At 42.0% G+C, this 18,479-nt stretch overlaps 1 long non-coding RNA gene across 2 annotated transcripts in view; it reads right to left on the bottom strand.

The window, feature by feature from the left end:
* Positions 1-1,403: 1,403 nt before the first annotated feature.
* LOC143818163 (uncharacterized) overlaps positions 1,404-18,479 on the bottom strand; it is a 41,297-nt gene continuing 24,221 nt past the window's right edge. For both annotated transcript variants that reach the window (XR_013224352.1, XR_013224351.1), the window contains exons 3-4: positions 13,796-13,882; positions 1,404-1,688 (exon numbers count right to left, since the gene is read on the bottom strand). This is a non-coding gene — a long non-coding RNA (uncharacterized LOC143818163). The remainder of the gene's footprint in view (positions 1,689-13,795; positions 13,883-18,479) is intronic.

Genomic DNA, 18,479 nt, shown 5'->3' with positions numbered 1-18,479 from the left:
ATGGGCAAACTTACAAAATCAGCAAGGAATCAAATACTTATTTCCCCCACTGTACTAGCCTATACTTATTATTCATTAGAGGGGAGCATAACGGTCTGTGATACAATATAGGCAGCTCTAAGGGCTATATATTTCATATATAGTACAGGCCAAAAGTTTGCACACCTTCTCATTTAAAGATTTTTCTGTATTTTCATGACTACGAAAATTGTACATCCACACTGAAGGCATCAAAACTATGAATTAACACATGTGGAATTATATACTTAACAAAAAAGTGTGAAACAACTGAAATTATGTCTTATAGTCTAGGTTCTTCAAATTAGACACCTGTTGCTTTGATGACTGCTTTGAACATGCTTGACATTCTCTTGATGAGACGCTGATTTGTGTGCTGGATGTGCAGAGTAGCACTGTCTGGCGCTAGGTAGCTTCCACCGTTCGTGAGCAGGCAACAACACTAGGGATGGGAATGATTCGGAGCTTTCATCCATCGACAGGCATTCATCTACACACACAAGTAAATAAGTTTACACTAGTGCATGGCCGAGCGGGCATGCAAACCTTTTATAGCAGTAGCGCTCCAGGACCTTCCTGATGGTCCGATAGGAGCCGCAACAGGATGTGAGCATGTAACCCCTGACCTCCAATGGGAGGTCATCCCGTGGGCATGCTCAGTATGGGAAAAGCAGGACTTATTCCCAGAAAGGCCTGCTTGCTGTGGATCAGTGCTGGCTACAAAGTCAGAGCCTGGCTGGCTTGAGCCACATGCTGGGACTGATGTCTCCGCTGAGCAGGTTCTGCTGTGGCTGGAGGAGAATGGGAGACTGCAGCGGACATGGTTCGAGATTCCCCCTGTGCAGCGGCGGGAGCTCGACACCTAACAATATGTGCCATTGCATGAAATGAAAAAATGATTTTGGGGTACGCAGATCCATTCATGGAGAATCAACTCTAAGTCTTAGAAGTTTATTGCTTTATAAACTAAACATAGGAACATACACGGGTTCTAATGTATCTGGTTTTATTGCCCATAGTAACAGAGTATTCATCTTTCACTTGTTAAGCTGCTCTATAAAAATAAAGCTACACTTTGATTGGTTGCTACAGGTACCAAGTCCATGTTTTCACTTGGTGGACAGTTTAGATAAATGAGGTTCAACGTGTTGCTAACAAAATGATGGGCCATAGATTAATAGCATGTGTTCTTTAATAATGTAGGATAAGCTGCAGTGCTTCCATTCTCCTTCTGCAGGAATGATTTATTTTGTTTACCTCCATGTTCTGATCATGCTGCCACACCACACCGATGATAGTAAAGCATTCATATTGTCATGGAAACAGAATTAGTCTCTACAGGGTAATGCTGAACATTTTCAGACAGATTAACACAACACGTCCCAGTCATTTTATGCTGAGAAAACAGAACTGAGGAATTTTATATTTATTCAATACATCTAAAAGATTTTAGCACTTTTATGCACATTTTATGTTAGCATATTTATTCATGTTGCATAGCCATAATGATAGCAATTTTATGAATATGCTTTCTTTTACAAAGAGTCAAGCAACTTCATGACATCTTTAGACTTTTGTGGTTCACTTCCAAAGATGTCCTCAATAGTGTTTCGATAATTTTCTATTTGCTGTGAGTCCAATCTAACTTCAATTTCCACGGGAGCTTTTAGCTATGAATAAAGGAAATGAGCATTACTTGCTTTGATGCATGAAAGAATGATAAGAACCATTCCGTATACTGAATATATGACCAATATACAGTTATATGAAAAAGTTTGGGAACCCCTATTAATCTTAAGCTTAATGTTTTATAAAAATTGTTTTTTTTGCAACAGCTATTTCAGTTTCATATATCTAATAACTGTTGGACACAGTAATGTTTCTGCCTTGAAATGAGGTTTATTGTACTAACAGAAAATGTGCAATCTGCATTCAAACAAAATTTGACAGGTGCATAAGTATGGGCACCCTTATCATTTTATTGTTTTAAATACTCCTACCTACTTTTTACTGACTTACTAAAGCACTTTTTTTGGTTTTGTAACCTCATTAAGCTTTGAACTTCATAGCCAGGTGTATGTAATCATGAGAAAAGCTACTTAAAGTGGCCACTTGCAAGTTGTTCTCCTGTTTGAATCTCCTCTGAAGAGTGGCATCATGGGCTCCTCAAAACAACTGTCAACTGATCTGAAAACAAAGATTATTCAACATAGTTGTTCAGGGGAAGGATACAAAAAGCTGTCTCAGAGATTTAACCTGTCAATTTCCACTGTGAGGAACATAGTAAGGAAATGGAAGAACACAGGTACAGTTCTTGTTAAGGCCAGAAATGGCAGGCCAAGAAAAACATCAGAAAGGCAGAGAAGAAGAATGGTGAGATCAGTCAAGGACAATCCTCAGACCACCTCCAGAGAGCTGCAGCATCAACTTGCTGCAGATGGTGTCACTGTGCATCGGTCAACTATACAATGCACTTTGCACAAGGAGAAGCTGTATGGGAGAGTGATGCGAAAGAAGCCGTTTCTGCAAGCACGCCACAAACAGAGTCGGCTGAGGTATGCAAAAGCACATTTGGAGAAGCCAATTTCTTTTTGGAAGAAGGTCCTGTGGAGTGATGAAACCAAGATTGAGTTGTTTGGTCATACAAAAAGGCGTTATGCATGGCGGCAAAAAAACACAGCACTCCAAGAAAAACACTTGCTACCCACAGTAAAATTTGGAGGAGGTTCCATCATGCTTTGGGGCTGTGTGGCCAATGCTGGCACCGGGAATCTTGTTAAAGTTGAGGGACGCATGGATTCCTCTCAGTATCAGGAGATTCTTGACAGTAATGTTCATGAATCAGTGACAAAGTTGAAGTTACGCAGGGGATGGATCTTTCAGCAAGACAATGATCCAAAACACCGCTCCAAATCTACTCAGGCATTCATGCAGAGGAACAATTACACTGTTCTGGAATGGTCATCCCAGTCCCCAGACCTGAATATCATTGAACATCTGTGGGATCATTTGAAGAGGGCTGTCCATGCTCAGCGACCATCAAACTTAACTGAACAGGAATTGTTTTGTAAAGAGGAATGGTCAAAAATACCTTCATCCAGGATCCAGGAACTCATTAAAAGTTACAGGAAGTGACTAGAGGCTGTTATTTTTGCAAAAGGAAGATCTACTAAATATTAATGTCACTTTTCTGGTGAGGTACCCATACTTATGCACCTGTCAAATTTTGTTTGAATGCAGATTGCACATTTTCTGTTAGTACAATAAACCTCATTTCAAGGCAGAAACATTACTGTGTCCAACAGTTATTATATATATGAAACTGAAATAGCTGTTGCAAAAAAAACAATTTTTAAAAAACATTAAGCTTAAGATTAATAGGGGTGCCCAAACTTTTTCATATAACTGTACACTCTAGAGCATTTCACATTTGATTTAGATGACAAACAAAATTGATAGAACAACCTCCTTTCTTTTTGGGTAAAATTCAATGTTGTAAGCCCAGGCCTCTATGTGTTTAGCAGGGTTTTCAAATAGGTTGTTCATTGGTCGCATAATTTTTCATATACAGTTGTGGTCAAAAGTTTAAATACCCCAGCAGAATTTTTGCTTTGTTGGCCTTTTTTCAGAGAATCTACTGTGTTTTCTATTTTAAATCATGATGACAACCCAAAACATCCAAATGACCCTGATGAAAAGTTCACATACCCCATTTCTTAATACCATGTATTGCCCCGTCTAACATTAATGACAGCTTGAAGTCTTTTGTGGTAGTTGTGGATGAGATTCTTTATTTTCTCAGATGGTAAAGCTGCCCACTCTTCTTGGGGAAAAAGCCTCCAGTTCCTGTAAATTCCTGGACTGTCTAGCATGAACTGCGCGCTTGAGATCTCTCCAGAGTGGCTGAATGATACTGAGGTCAGGAGACTGAGATGGCCACTCCAGAACCTTCACTTTGTTCTGCTGTAGCCAATGACAGGTCGACTTGCCATTGTGTTTTGGATTGTTGTCATGTTGGAACATCCAAGTACATCCCATGCGCAGCTTCTGGGCTGATGAGTGCAAATTTACATCCAGTATTTGCTGACAACATGCTGCATTCATATTTCCTTCAACTTTGACCAAGTTTCCTGTGCTTTTGTAGCCCACACATCCCCAAAACATCATCGGTCCACCTCTGTGCTTTACAGTAGGAATGGTGTTCCTTTCATTATAGGCCTTGCTCACCTGTCTCCAAACGTAAAGTTTATGGTTGTGACCAAAAAGTTGTCAGGACTCTGAACATTTTTTACCTTTTGTGCATTACTGCCCTTTTCCAAGATGGCGTCTTTGGTCTCATGTGCACTGTGTCTTCCTGCTATAAAACTCCACCCCAGCCTTCAGTCTGTGCTAGAGTAGTCTGCCTTGAATCCAGCTCCTGACCTCTGATTACTCCCTGGCCACACACCTGCTCCTGTTAACCTGTGTGGTGATCCTGCTACTCTGCTCTGAGTTCCTGCTGCATATGCAAGTTTCCAGTAATCCGCCTTCATCTGCTGCTTGTGTTTACTTCCATCTGCACTTGCTGGTGTGGAGATCAGACTGAAAGAATCCATTGTGTCTTTCTCCTGAGACATCTGGCTTATATAAGCAAAGTTGACATTTCCTTTTATGGACGCATTCCTTTTTGATATTGTAACCTTTTACCTACATACCAAGCTGAACCTTATCTCTAGTATAGGCTGTTATTGTATAAGGATGTGAAATATGAGCGCTTGTACGCATGTCTGTAAAATGTTTAACTCTTTTTATAAAGGAGGGGTAGAGCTCAGTGGGTCAGACGCGCTCCTGGGCTTTCCCTGTATATGATCACACAACCTTTTGTGCTGCGTGTCATTTCTATGGGATCCCTACCTCTAGTAAGCCAGGGACTGAGAAGGACTTAACATTACTCTGGCGCACCGAACAGGGACCTGAGAAAAGAGTATTTGCTCGAGATTTACCTGCGGATACGGACAACGGAGATCTGGGATAATGGACGGCAAATGAACTGAAAAACCTGGCCAGGTAAGAGACATTATTAGTTCTCTTTTATCTGCCCTGTATTATCCGAAAGATCTCTATGAGCCGTGTCACGCTGGGTTAGTCTAGTAGTGAGTAGATACCTATAAAACTCGGGTTACCATATTGTATAGACTTATGAGTCCTGTCCCTGGCAGTGTGTGAACAGTGTGAAGGTTGTGGTATGTTGTGAAAGAAGAGCAAAAGTGCGTAGAAAATAAGCCGAAATAGTTGGGGTATAAGCCTTATACACAGAAGTCAGCCTAACTGGGTCATGTGGTTGCGTTCTTCTTCTCCGCCCATGCTTGACTCTTATTAAGTGCTTAAACCTCCTTCATTTCTGGATAAGGTTTGATAGAATGAGCCCAGGACGCGGAATCATGAGCCTGGGACAAGTATGCTAACTGACACAGAAAGTTTTGTGATCTGTATGGTGTTGCTGGGTCTGTTTGCGTGCATAATAGCACTTAAGTACGTCCTGCATATTAGAAGAAATGGAGCAGACAAGCCTTTCAATATTTTAGCTCCCTAGGAGAGAAGGCAACGAGACATCACCATAGAGTAAGTGATTGTCCAAACGTCACCTAGGGTAGTCATAGCTAATATTGAAAAAGAAAAATGGGAAATAAACAGACAAAAACCGTCTTAGGACAAGTGGAAGCAGCAGATATCATACAGGAAAGATGTGGAAAGACAGTCAGAAGGCAGATTAGAAGGGTAAGAGAAAAATTGGGAATTTCAGAAGCACTTATGTTCAGTACAGAATGGGAAAAACTGAGTAAAGAACGAGGTGGAATTATCAAAGACAATGGGTGGGAAGAAATCATACACTGTATGATAGAGGTCTCAAAAACAGCAAGAGAAGAAAATTGGAGATATGATCCAGACACTTTCAAATGGTCTATAGGAAGGAAAGGATGTATTCCACCTTCTTACCTAGATCCAAAAGCCCAATCATTTGTACCATCTGGAAGAGCAGAAGGAGGAAAACAATTTCCAGCCTTGTATCCCAATCTTGGTGGGGTAGGAGGATGGGAATGTTCACACTGTGGACAACAAAATCCAGATTGGAGAAATGATTGCCTAGCCTGTGGTACACCTAGATATGGCGCTGTACTTGCCCCTGTTAGGGTAGTACCAAGACCCTTTAGGGAACCTGGTGCTGACGGGGTAATGAACACCAGGTATCATCAGACCAGACAATACTTTCCTTGGTCCCCTGCTGAGGGTATGTCCCTCCTGCATAATGCGCCTGATCCCACTCAATATCCTATCCGATTTGCACAATATATACAACAAATCATGCAGACTCATGCTGGGGTCTGGGCGGACGGGGAAGAATTATGTAGAATGAAAATGTCCCCCGGACTTTTTCAGGAATTATTGACACACCTACAGCCCAATAGACCAGTGGCAGAAGGGGGTGCCTTACAGACAGAAGCATCAGGTACCCAGTTCACAGAGGCATTAATAATTTTCATGAGAGGAAAACAGAGGGAAAGGGGGTCTACAGGTGTGATTATGCAGAAATTTGGGCAAAGTATTGAAGAATATAGTCAAGAACTAGAAAATAGCTTTAGGGATGAAGGATTGGATTTGACTGATGCTTCAGTAAGGAGACTTTTTACAAAACAATTAATAGAGGGGCTAGATCCGAAAATCAGAGAAAAATTTAAATCCTCTACTCCAGATTGGAGAACAATTGAACAACCAAATATTGTGAAACAACGATGTTTAGGAATAGCCATGGATATGAGAGAGAATCGTAAGCCTGTTAGAATAGCACAAGCTAATACAGGAGGAAGAGTGAGACACAATTTTCCTTGCCACTACTGTAAAAAGCCAGGTCATTTCCAAAGAGAGTGCAGGAAGAAGTTGGCAGATATAAAGTCAGGCAAATTTGTTCCCAGAAATAACCCTTCCCAAACGGACAACCAGCAGAAATCTACCATCATAGATGGTCCCATACCAGATTCAGATTGACTCGATGTGTTACAAACTTCCCTACCAGCTAGAAGACCTATGATACAGGTGAATGTGGGGGGGAGAGAGATTCCATTTTTGATAGATACAGGTGCAACTTCCTCAATTTTGAATCAAGATTTTCTTCCGAATCCGGAAGATATTTCAGAACAAACAACTTTTGCTGAGGGTTATGATGGGGTAATTCGAACACTGCCATATACTGTGCCCCTAGAGGTCTCATTAGGACCTAAATGTTTTGCATCCAGATTTTTGTATGCCAGAGGTGCCCCAACATGTCTGTTAGGAACTGATGTACTAAAGAAATTAGAAGCTAACATCAATTTTAGGGAAGACGGCACAGTTATGCTGACTATCCCTGATGATGCAGAAACATTAGAACAATATGTTAGAATTCAGGCTTTTGAGGATTATACTGAAGAAAAAGAGTACAACACAGATCTAGACCTCTCAACGGTCCCAGAAACACTGTGGGCACAGGGTGACACTGATGTGGGATTATTGCATATCTCTCCTGTAAAATTATCTGTGCAACCAGGAGCTGTTCTCCCACAGCTCAGACAATACCCTGTGAGTGCCCAGCAGGAATTAGCAATTACAAAACAGATAGAGGGATATAGAGAGAAAGGAGTTTTGGTAGAGATACAATCACCTGCTAACACTCCTCTGTATCCAGTCAAGAAGAGAACTCTTGATAAGGGTTCCATGCCCAAATATCGTATGGTACATGATCTAAGAGAAATAAACAAAGTTCTAGATCCAATCACCCCAGTTGTACCCAATCCTCATACGTTACTATCACAGATACCAGCCAGTTCTCAAGTGTTTACTGTAATAGATCTTTCAAATGCATTTTTCTCGGTTCCTTTACACCAAGATAGTTGGCATTTGTTTGCATTTACATTTAAGGGCAAACAGTTGGCGTGGACACGCCTTCCACAGGGAATGATACACTCCCCTACTCTTTATTCAAATGCCCTACAAACAGTTCTTCAAAGGTTTGAACCTGAATCACAGGTAGTAATTTTACAGTATGTGGATGACATACTACTTTGCTGCCCAGATCTAGAAACTGCAGAAAGGTCCACTGTGAGTTTACTATGTTTTCTAGAAAAAGAAGGGTGTAAAGTGAATAGACAAAAGCTACAAGTTTGTCAGATCAAAGTGGTCTTTCTAGGTCATTGCATTTCTCAAGGTAAAAAGCATCTTACACCTCAAAGAACTGAAGCAATAAGACAGATGAATGAGCCTAGAAATCATAAACAGCTACGAGCATTTTTAGGAATAGTGTCTCATTGTAGACAATGGATTATACATGCCAGTCAACTAATGCAACCACTGTATGACTGTGTAAAAAGTGAACCTTATTTGTTGACAAAAGAAGGTCAGATTTCGTTCCAACAATTAAAAGATGCCCTTGTTTCAGCTCCAGCGTTAGGGCTACCAGACTACACCAAACCATTTCAGCTTATGGCTGCAGAAGTTGATTCCCATGCTACAGGAGTTCTTACCCAGAAGCATGCAGGGAAACAAAGACCAATTGCATATCTTTCAGCAAGGTTAGATCCCGTAGCTAGAGCAGCGCCAACCTGTGTACGTGTAGTTGTTGCTGTCTCACTATTGTTGGACAAAGCATCAGAAATTGTCCTAGAGCATCCACTCACAGTTCAAACTACACATGATGTTTATGGGATATTAAACCAGGTCCAACCAAAACACATTTCCATGGCCAGACATTTGCGGCTACAGTGTTCTTTGCTGCTTCCCTCTACTATCACATTTGCTAGGCTTCAGACTCTCAATTTAGCTACACTGCTACCTCTCGAGTCTGAAGGGGGGAATAAGGACACTGATCCACACGCAAATTTTTTCCCTACAGACACACATGATTGTACAGAGCTCATTTTACAAGAAACAGCAGGCTTACCCAATGTATCCGAAACACCACTTCAAAATCCAGATTTAGAGCTGTTTATAGACGGTAGTAGGTTTGCAGATGACACAGGTAACTTCCATACAGGGTATGCAGTTGTGTCAGAATCTGAAACTCTCAAAGCAGAACCACTTCCACCAAAACAGTCTGCACAAGAAGCAGAACTAACAGCATTAATTGAAGCGCTAAAAATAGCTGAGAATCAGACAGCTAATATATACACTGATTCTAGGTATGCACATGGTATTGTGTTTGATTTTGGAGTAATCTGGAGAGCTAGAGGTTACATGACAGCGTCAGGACAACCTGTAAAACATGCTTCTTTGATCAAACAGATCTTAGAGGCTGCACAAGAAACAAAAGAAGTAGCAGTAATTAAGGTAGCTGCACATGTGAGACTCGACACTAGGGAATCTAGGGGAAATGATAGGGCTGATAAAGCAGCCAAAGCAGCGGCAGTCAAACCCTTACAGCAGGTTCATACTGTAAACCCCACAGAAAATACTGAAGATAGACTGAGACAAGCACAGGAAGATGCAGGAGAAGAGGAGAGGGACAGGTGGAAAAAGGAAGGGGCAGAAGAACAAGCAGGAATTTGGAAGAAAGATGGACTAATATGTCTACCTAGAGCCTGGTACCCGATTGTAGTTGGTGGACTGCACCACCCTACTCATGTGTCTGCAAATGCAATGACACTACTGGCAAAGCAAGTCTGGTTGGCTCCAGGTTTTGGCAACTACGCAAGAGACTATTGTGCTGCATGCGTTATATGCCTGGCACATAATCCCGGACAGACGACAAAGACCCCTATGAAGCACCACGTCCGACCTCTCTATCCGTTTCAGCGATTACAAATAGACTTTATCCAGCTGCCAAAAAGTAATGGGTATGAGTATGTGTTGGTGTGTGTGGACATGTTCTCAGGGTGGCCAGAGGCCTATCCAGTTCGGAAGGCTTCAGCTAAAAACACTGCTGTAAAGCTAGTTGCCGAACTGATACCCCGTTACGGTCTCCCTGAAGTGATCGAGTCAGATAGGGGTACTCATTTCACTGGAGAAATATTTCAAAATGTACTGAAAATGTTGGGTGTTGAAAGTCAGTTACACACTCCATACCATCCTCAAAGTTCTGGTAAGGTGGAACGCATGAATGGAACTTTAAAATTAAAAATACAGAAAGCCATGGCTGAAACAGGAAAGCCTTGGACAGAATGCCTTCCACTGGCCCTTTACTCAATACGCAATACCCCAAGGGGTAAGACTAAACTGTCTCCATATGAAATTTTGTTTGGCAGGACTGCCAATTTAGGATGTTATTTTCCACAACAACTTGTGTTAAATATTGAGTCATTGACTTCTTATGTGCAAAATCTTCAGAAACAATTAACTAAGGTGCATGCACAAGTTTTTGCTTCCCTTCCAGATCCTGACAACATTGAAGGAAGTCACAAGTTGGAACCAGGTGATCAAGTCTATGTAAAAAGACACACCAGAAAGGCTCTAGAACCAAGGTTTGACGGACCCTTCCAAGTCCTGTTGACAACACCTACATCAGTCAAGCTTGAAGGAAAGGCATCATGGATACATGCAAGCCACTGCAAAAAAGCAGTACAAAACTCATGATATTGATGTTAATAATGTTAATCTCAACGGAGGCATGGGATAGACTAAAATCTCTAGCCCCTTTGAACAATAGATTCGTACAACATCATAGAAAATTAGTGCATGACTTGTTAAATAATACACAACCCCTGGCAGATTGTTGGATCTGTACCCATTCACCGGTATCAGCCACAAGTATACCTTTTCTAGCAGTTCCCGTATCAGCAGAAGAAATATTCGCTTGGCCTAATTGTTCAGACAACCTGGCCAACAACCAAACTGGTAATGCTAGGCTGTGGAATACTACAATCGCCATACCAATTGTGGGATGGGTAGAATTTCCTTGGTGGCAGGGTAATCTCTCAGGGAGTAATACACATCTACAATATTTAGCATTCAGGGGAGGAAAATGGGTACCTAGGAATAAGACTGGATTAACTGATCTAGGACAGGTCCCCACTGAAAATCTACAGCTCAGTTTCAGTACAACCGTCCCTTCCTCTGATGCTTTCAAACCTGTAGTATTGGAAAGATACATACATAATAGAAAATGGGAACATTCTGAGTTGTTCCCCCAAGGTGATGTAAACAGTTGTACAAGCAAACCGGGGAACCTGGTTTGTAATGAATCTGATGAGTATGTCAATGGAATGCCTGTATGTGGGAATCCCGCAGCCGGGTACTGTAGCCCCTTGGGACAAAAACCCTCTTGGTGTATGCTTCAGAATGTATCTAGATTTGTGGATTTAGCTCACAGATTGGTATTGCAGCACTCAGCTCTATGGGATCTGCCTGAAGGTACATTTTGGATATGCGGAGAAGGAGCATATAAATGGCTTCCCGTAGGTATAAAGGGTACTTGTACATTAGGACGCCTAACCCCGGCTACTTTCATAATTTCAAATAAACTTTGTGTAATAGATGCAAGAGTATAAAGTTTTTTTTTTTCTTTTCTTATGTTATCTTCTAGTGATTCTAATTAATATTACCGTACTAATTTTTGTTTTTATATTTTAGTATACTGCTAAAGAAGAAAATAATTTGCGATAGAAGAATTAATACTAGATTTGATTCTCTTATTGAATATAAGTGTGTGTATGTGTAATACCAAAAATAAAGGCTTTGTCTTTGGCCCTATGGTAATAAATAAAAGGAATATGTCAAAGGGGGGAATTGTGGAGATCAGACTGAAAGAATCCATTGTGTCTTTCTCCTGAGACATCTGGCTTATATAAGCAAAGTTGACATTTCCTTTTATGGACGCATTCCTTTTTGATATTGTAACCTTTTACCTACATACCAAGCTGAACCTTATCTCTAGTATAGGCTGTTATTGTATAAGGATGTGAAATATGAGCGCTTGTACGCATGTCTGTAAAATGTTTAACTCTTTTTATAAAGGAGGGGTAGAGCTCAGTGGGTCAGACGCGCTCCTGGGCTTTCCCTGTATATGATCACACAACCTTTTGTGCTGCGTGTCATTTCTATGGGATCCCTACCTCTAGTAAGCCAGGGACTGAGAAGGACTTAACACTGGACATGTAAGCTGTTGATGCTTTGCAATAACCTGAGACTATTAACCAGGCCTCCCTGGTTGAGCTAAGATATGATTTGAACTGCCTAATAAGCATATCTTCTATCTGTGTCTGGACTAAGACAAGGATTTAGTCGTGTCAAGTATCCTCAAGAATAACTGTGCTTCATAGACTTTCTGCTTGATTCCTATGAAGTTTCCTATAGACTGCTAAGCTGCGTTTATTATTTGCACCAAGTGTTGTGGACTTGAGTTTCTCTCTGCACCTGTTTGAATCACCGTGTGATAATATAGACTTTACCACTTATAAAACTGTGTCCTGTAGTTGTCTTATTCCACGCAAAGAGTCTCCTGAGTTATCCCCTATAATTATTACAAAAGTTCAATTTTGGTCTCATCACTGCAAATTATCTTGTTCCAGAAGTCTTGAGGCTTGTCTCTGTGCTGTTTTGCATATTGCAGGTGAGATACTTTGTTGCATTTGCACAGTAATGGCTTTCTTCTGGCGACTTGACCATGCAGCCCATTTTTCTTCAAGTGCCTCCTTATTGTGCATTTTGAAACAACCGCGCTGCTAGTTTTCAGAGAGTCCTGTATTTCAGCTCATGTTATTTGTGGGTTTTTCTTTGCATCCTGAAACTATTTTTCCTGGCAGTTGTGGATGACATTTTTGTTGGTCTACCTGACCGTGGTTTTGTTTTCACAGAGCCCCTGATTTTCCATTTGTTAATCACAGTTTGAACGCTGCTGACTGGCATTATCAATTCCTTGGATATCTTTTTGTATCCCTTTCCTGTTTTATACAGTTCAACTACCTTTTCCCATAGATCCGTTGACAATTCTATTGCTTTCCCCATGACTCACAATCCCGAAATGTCAGTGGCTGGATAAAAGATGCAAGAGTCTGTCTGGATCCCAGAAACTCACTCAGCTTTTATGCACACACACTGATTACAAGCAAACATGTCACAGATGCATGATGCTTAGCTATGGATCACAGTAAGGCTACGTTCACACATTCAGTGAACATGGTCAGAATTTTACATCAGTGTTTGTAAGCCAAAACCAGGAGTGGGTGATAAATACAGACATTGTGACGTGTTTCTATTATACTTTCCTCTGATTTTTCGACTCTTGGTTTTGGTTTATAAATACTGATATAAAATACTGACCAAATACTGAACGTGTGAATGTGGCCTAAAGCTGACCATTGGACATTTGTTGGCAGACCAAGATATTCATTGTCAATTTTCAAGGGAGGTCGATATATTTTCTCATACCTTTCCAATGTACTAAGTGGCATCAGAACATTCTAGCAGTGACATACCTTGCTTAACTGATGCATGTTTTGCCAATCTGTAATTCATGTTAGTGATTAAATCAGTCCTGATAACTGTTATTCTACCTAAGGCTACGTTCCTACGATGAGTTTTTGTAAAGTTTTTACATCTTGAAAAAATGCAATAAATCTATTTTACTTAATAGGTGCAGAAAATCTGCAACATCAAAAGCTCATTATGTTAACATAGCCTAACACAAAAGATTCACCAGCAGTCCAAAAGATAAAGTAAGCTCCCCACCCCAAATTATTCAGGTAGATTTGCTAGGCAGGAAACAATTTTTCAATGGAAATAGTAATAATGTATCTATATGATAAAAAAGAGTAAAACAAGTAATACTTTGTACCTTTAAAACATCTTCTTCCAGACCTCCTACATTTCGTAGATCACCTCCTTCTGATCTTTGTTGTAAAAATTTCTTGCATGGTCCACCCTTTCTCAAAAGGGTAGATTAAAACACAAAATCCTGAGTTAGCAATATTTAGATAATATTACGTTACTTTTTATTCAACAGTAAAGAAATAGAAGCCTACTTGAAAAACAATAAAATCCTATTTAGCAAAGTAAGAATAGAGAATTGTATTGCAGTTGTAGACGATACATGAGAAAAGAGCTCAAGCATTCAATGTTAGTATCTGTACATCTGCAAAACCTCACAAGATCTGTTTATTCAGGGATCAAAGCACATTAAAGGGGAAATCTTAGGGTACCGTCTCTGTCATGGTCTCCATGGCCAGAGAACTAGCATAAGCCTCTATAGGAACAAGCTCTTGGAAGATGTAACTATACTGACCATGAACTAAACCTACCGCATCATCTAGAAGTAGCCAGGTAGCATGTCCTACTTTTTATCCCTATATGCCCAGCGCCGGCCGGAGAACTAAATAATGCTAGCAGAGGGAAATATAAGACCTGACTCACCTCTAGAGAAATGCCCAAAAAAAGGAGACAGAGGCCCCCCACATATATTGGCGGTGATTTTAGAAGAAATAACAAACGCAGCAGGAAAATAGTTTTAGCAAATTTGAGGTCCGCTTTCTAGATAGCAGAAGACAGAAAGCATACTTTCATGGTCAGTAGAAAACCCTAACAAAACACATCCAGAAATTACTTTAGGACTCTGGCATTAACTCATAATACCAGAGTGGCAATTCCTGATCAACAAGAGCTTTCCAGACACAGTAACGAAACTGCAGCTGTGAACTGGAACCAAAATACAAAAACAAAACATGGACGAATGTCCAACTTATCTAGTAGATGTCTGGGAGCAGGAACAAGCACAGAGAGGCTTCTGATAACATTGTTGACCGGCAAGCATCTAACAGAGAAGCCAGGTTATATAGCGACACCCAGATCTAATCAGAACAGGTGAACAGGGAAGATGATGTCACAAGTTCAATTCCACCAGTAGCCACCGGGGGAGCCCAGAATCCAAATTCACAACAGTACCCCCCCCTCAAGGAGGGGGCACCGAACCCTCACCAGAACCACCAGGGCGATCAGGATGGGCCCTATGAAAGGCACGAACCAGATCAGAGGCATGAACATCAGATGCAGTGACCCAAGAATTATCCTCCTGGCCATATCCCTTCCACTTGACCAGATACTGGAGTCTCCGTCTGGAAACACGGGAGTCTAGGATTTTTTCCACAACGTACTCCAACTCACCCTCAACCAACACCGGAGCAGGAGGCTCAACGGAAGGCACAACCGGTGCCTCATACCTGCGCAATAACGACCGATGAAAAACGTTATGAATAGAAAAGGATGCAGGGAGGTCCAAACGGAAGGAAACAGGGTTAAGAATCTCCAATATTTTATACGGACCGATGAACCGAGGCTTAAACTTAGGAGATGAGACCCTCATAGGGACAAAACGAGAAGACAACCACACCAAATCTCCAACACAAAGCCGAGGACCAACACGACGGTGACGGTTGGCAAAAAGCTGAGTCTTCTCCTGGGACAACTTTAAATTGTCCATCACCTGCCCCCAGATATGATGCAATCTCTCCACCACCGCATCCACTCCAGGACAATCCGAGGATTCCATCTGACCGGAGGAAAATCGAGGATGGAACCCCGAATTACAGAAAAACGGGGAAACCAAGGTGGCAGAGCTGGCCCGATTATTGAGGGCGAACTCCGCCAATGGCAAAAAAGCAACCCAATCATCCTGGTCAGCAGACACAAAACACCTCAGATATGTCTCCAGGGTCTGATTAGTCCGCTCGGTCTGGCCATTAGTCTGAGGGTGAAAAGCAGACGAAAAAGACAAATCTATGCCCATCCTAGCACAAAATGCCCGCCAAAATCTAGACACAAATTGGGTTCCTCTGTCAGAAACGATATTCTCAGGAATACCATGCAAACGAACAACATTTTGAAAAAACAGGGGCACCAACTCGGAAGAAGAAGGCAATTTGGGCAGGGGAACCAAATGAACCATCTTAGAAAAACGGTCACACACCACCCAGATGACAGACATCTTCTGAGAAACAGGCAGATCTGAAATAAAATCCATCGAGATGTGTGTCCAAGGCCTCTTAGGAATAGGCAAGGGCAACAATAATCCACTAGCCCGAGAACAACAAGGCTTGGCCCGAGCACAAACGTCACAAGACTGCACAAAGCCTCGCACATCTCGTGACAGGGAAGGCCACCAGAAGGATCTTGCCACCAAATCCCTGGTACCAAAAATTCCAGGATGACCTGCCAACGCAGAAGAATGCACCTCAGAGATGACTTTACTGGTCCAATCATCAGGAACAAACAGCCTATCAGGCGGACAACGATCCGGTCTATCCGCCTGAAACTCCTGCAAGGCCCGCCGCAGGTCTGGAGAAACGGCTGACAAGATAACTCCCTCCTTAAGAATACCTGTGGGGTCAGAGTTGCCAGGTGAATCAGGCTCAAAACTCCTAGAAAGGGCATCCGCCTTAACATTCTTAGAACCTGGTAGGTACGATACCACAAAATTAAACCGAGAAAAAAATAATGACCAGCGCGCCTGTCTAGGATTCAGGCGCCTGGCGGTCTCAAGATAAATCAAATTTTTGTGGTCAGTCAATACCACCACCTGATGTCTGGCCCCCTCGAGCCAATGGCGCCACTCCTCAAACGCCCACTTCATGGCCAAAAGCTCCCGATTCTGTTGTGAATTTGGATTCTGGGCTCCCCCGGTGGCCGCTTGTGGAATTGGACTTGTCATCCTCTTTCCTGTTTCACCTGGTTCCATCAGTAGTGGGTGTCGCTATTTAAGCTCATTTCTCTGGTGGTTTCTTGCCGGTCAACAATGTTATCTGATGCCTCTCAGTGCTTGTTCCTGCTTCTAGACAACTACTAGTTAAGTTGGACTTTTGTCCATGTTTTGTTTTGCCTATTTGTTCCAGTTCACAGCTGAAGTTTTGTTACTGTGTCTGGAAAGCTCTCGTTGATCAGGGATTGCTACTCTGGCGTTATGAGTTAATGCCAGAGTTTAAGGTAATCTCTGGATGGTGTTTTGTTAGTGTTTTTCTGCTGACCATGAAAGTATACTATCTGTCTTCTGCTATCTAGTAAGCGGACCTCAAATTTGCTAAGACTATTTTCCTGCTGCGTTTGTAGTTTCATCTGAACTCACCGTCATTATATGTGGGGGGCTACTGTCTTCTTTGGAATATTTCTCTAGAGGTGAGCCAGGTCTTATATTTCCCTCTGCTAGCTATTTAGGTCTTAGGCCAGAGCTGGGCATCTAGCGATAAATAGGAAATGCTACCTGGCTATTTCTAGTTGCGCGGCAGGCTTAGTTCATGGTCAGTATAGTTCCATCTTCCGAGAGCTTGTCCCTCTATAGGCTTGCTATGATCTCTGCCTGCAGAGATCATGACAGTACTGTCATGATCTCTGCAGGCAGAGATCATAGCAAGCCTATAGAGGGACAAGCTCTCGGAAGATGGAACTATACTGACCATGAACTAAGCCTGCCGCGCAACTAGAAATAGCCAGGTAGCATTTCCTATTTATCGCTAGATGCCCAGCTCTGGCCTAAGACCTAAATAGCTAGCAGAGGGAAATATAAGACCTGGCTCACCTCTAGAGAAATATTCCAAAGAAGACAGTAGCCCCCCACATATAATGACGGTGAGTTCAGATGAAACTACAAACGCAGCAGGAAAATAGTCTTAGCAAATTTGAGGTCCGCTTACTAGATAGCAGAAGACAGATAGTATACTTTCATGGTCAGCAGAAAAACACTAACAAAACACCATCCAGAGATTACCTTAAACTCTGGCATTAACTCATAACGCCAGAGTAGCAATCCCTGATCAACGAGAGCTTTCCAGACACAGTAACAAAACTTCAGCTGTGAACTGGAACAAATAGGCAAAACAAAACATGGACAAAAGTCCAACTTAACTAGTAGTTGTCTAGAAGCAGGAACAAGCACTGAGAGGCATCAGATAACATTGTTGACCGGCAAGAAACCACCAGAGAAATGAGCTTAAATAGCGACACCCACTACTGATGGAACCAGGTGAAACAGGAAAGAGGATGACAAGTCCAATTCCACAAGCGGCCACCGGGGGAGCCCAGAATCCAAATTCACAACACGATTCCCAACATCATAATTCCGCTCAGCGGGCGAAAATTTACGGGAAAAGAAGGCACAAGGCCTCATCACGGCGCAGTCAGAACTTTTCTGCGACAACACTGCCCCAGCTCCGATCTCAGAAGCGTCGACCTCAACCTGAAAAGGAAGAGTCACATCAGGCTGACGCAACACAGGGGCAGAAGAAAAACAGCGCTTAAGCTCCTGAAAGGCCTCCACAGCATCAGGGGACCAATTAGCAACATCAGCACCCTGTCTAGTCAAATCGGTCAATGGCTTAACGACATCCGAAAAACCAGAAATAAATCGACGATAAAAGTTGGCAAAGCCCAAAAATTTCTGAAGACTTTTAAGAGAAGAGGGCTGCGTCCAATCACAAATAGCTTGAACCTTGACAGGATCCATCTCAATGGAAGAGGGAGAAAAAATATATCCCAAA

This window comes from Ranitomeya variabilis, chromosome 3, assembly GCF_051348905.1.
Source record: "Ranitomeya variabilis isolate aRanVar5 chromosome 3, aRanVar5.hap1, whole genome shotgun sequence".
Lineage (NCBI taxonomy): Eukaryota > Metazoa > Chordata > Amphibia > Anura > Dendrobatidae > Ranitomeya > Ranitomeya variabilis.
The sequence above is the reverse complement of the archived record's forward strand: the minus strand, read 5'-3'. Positions and strand labels throughout refer to the sequence as shown.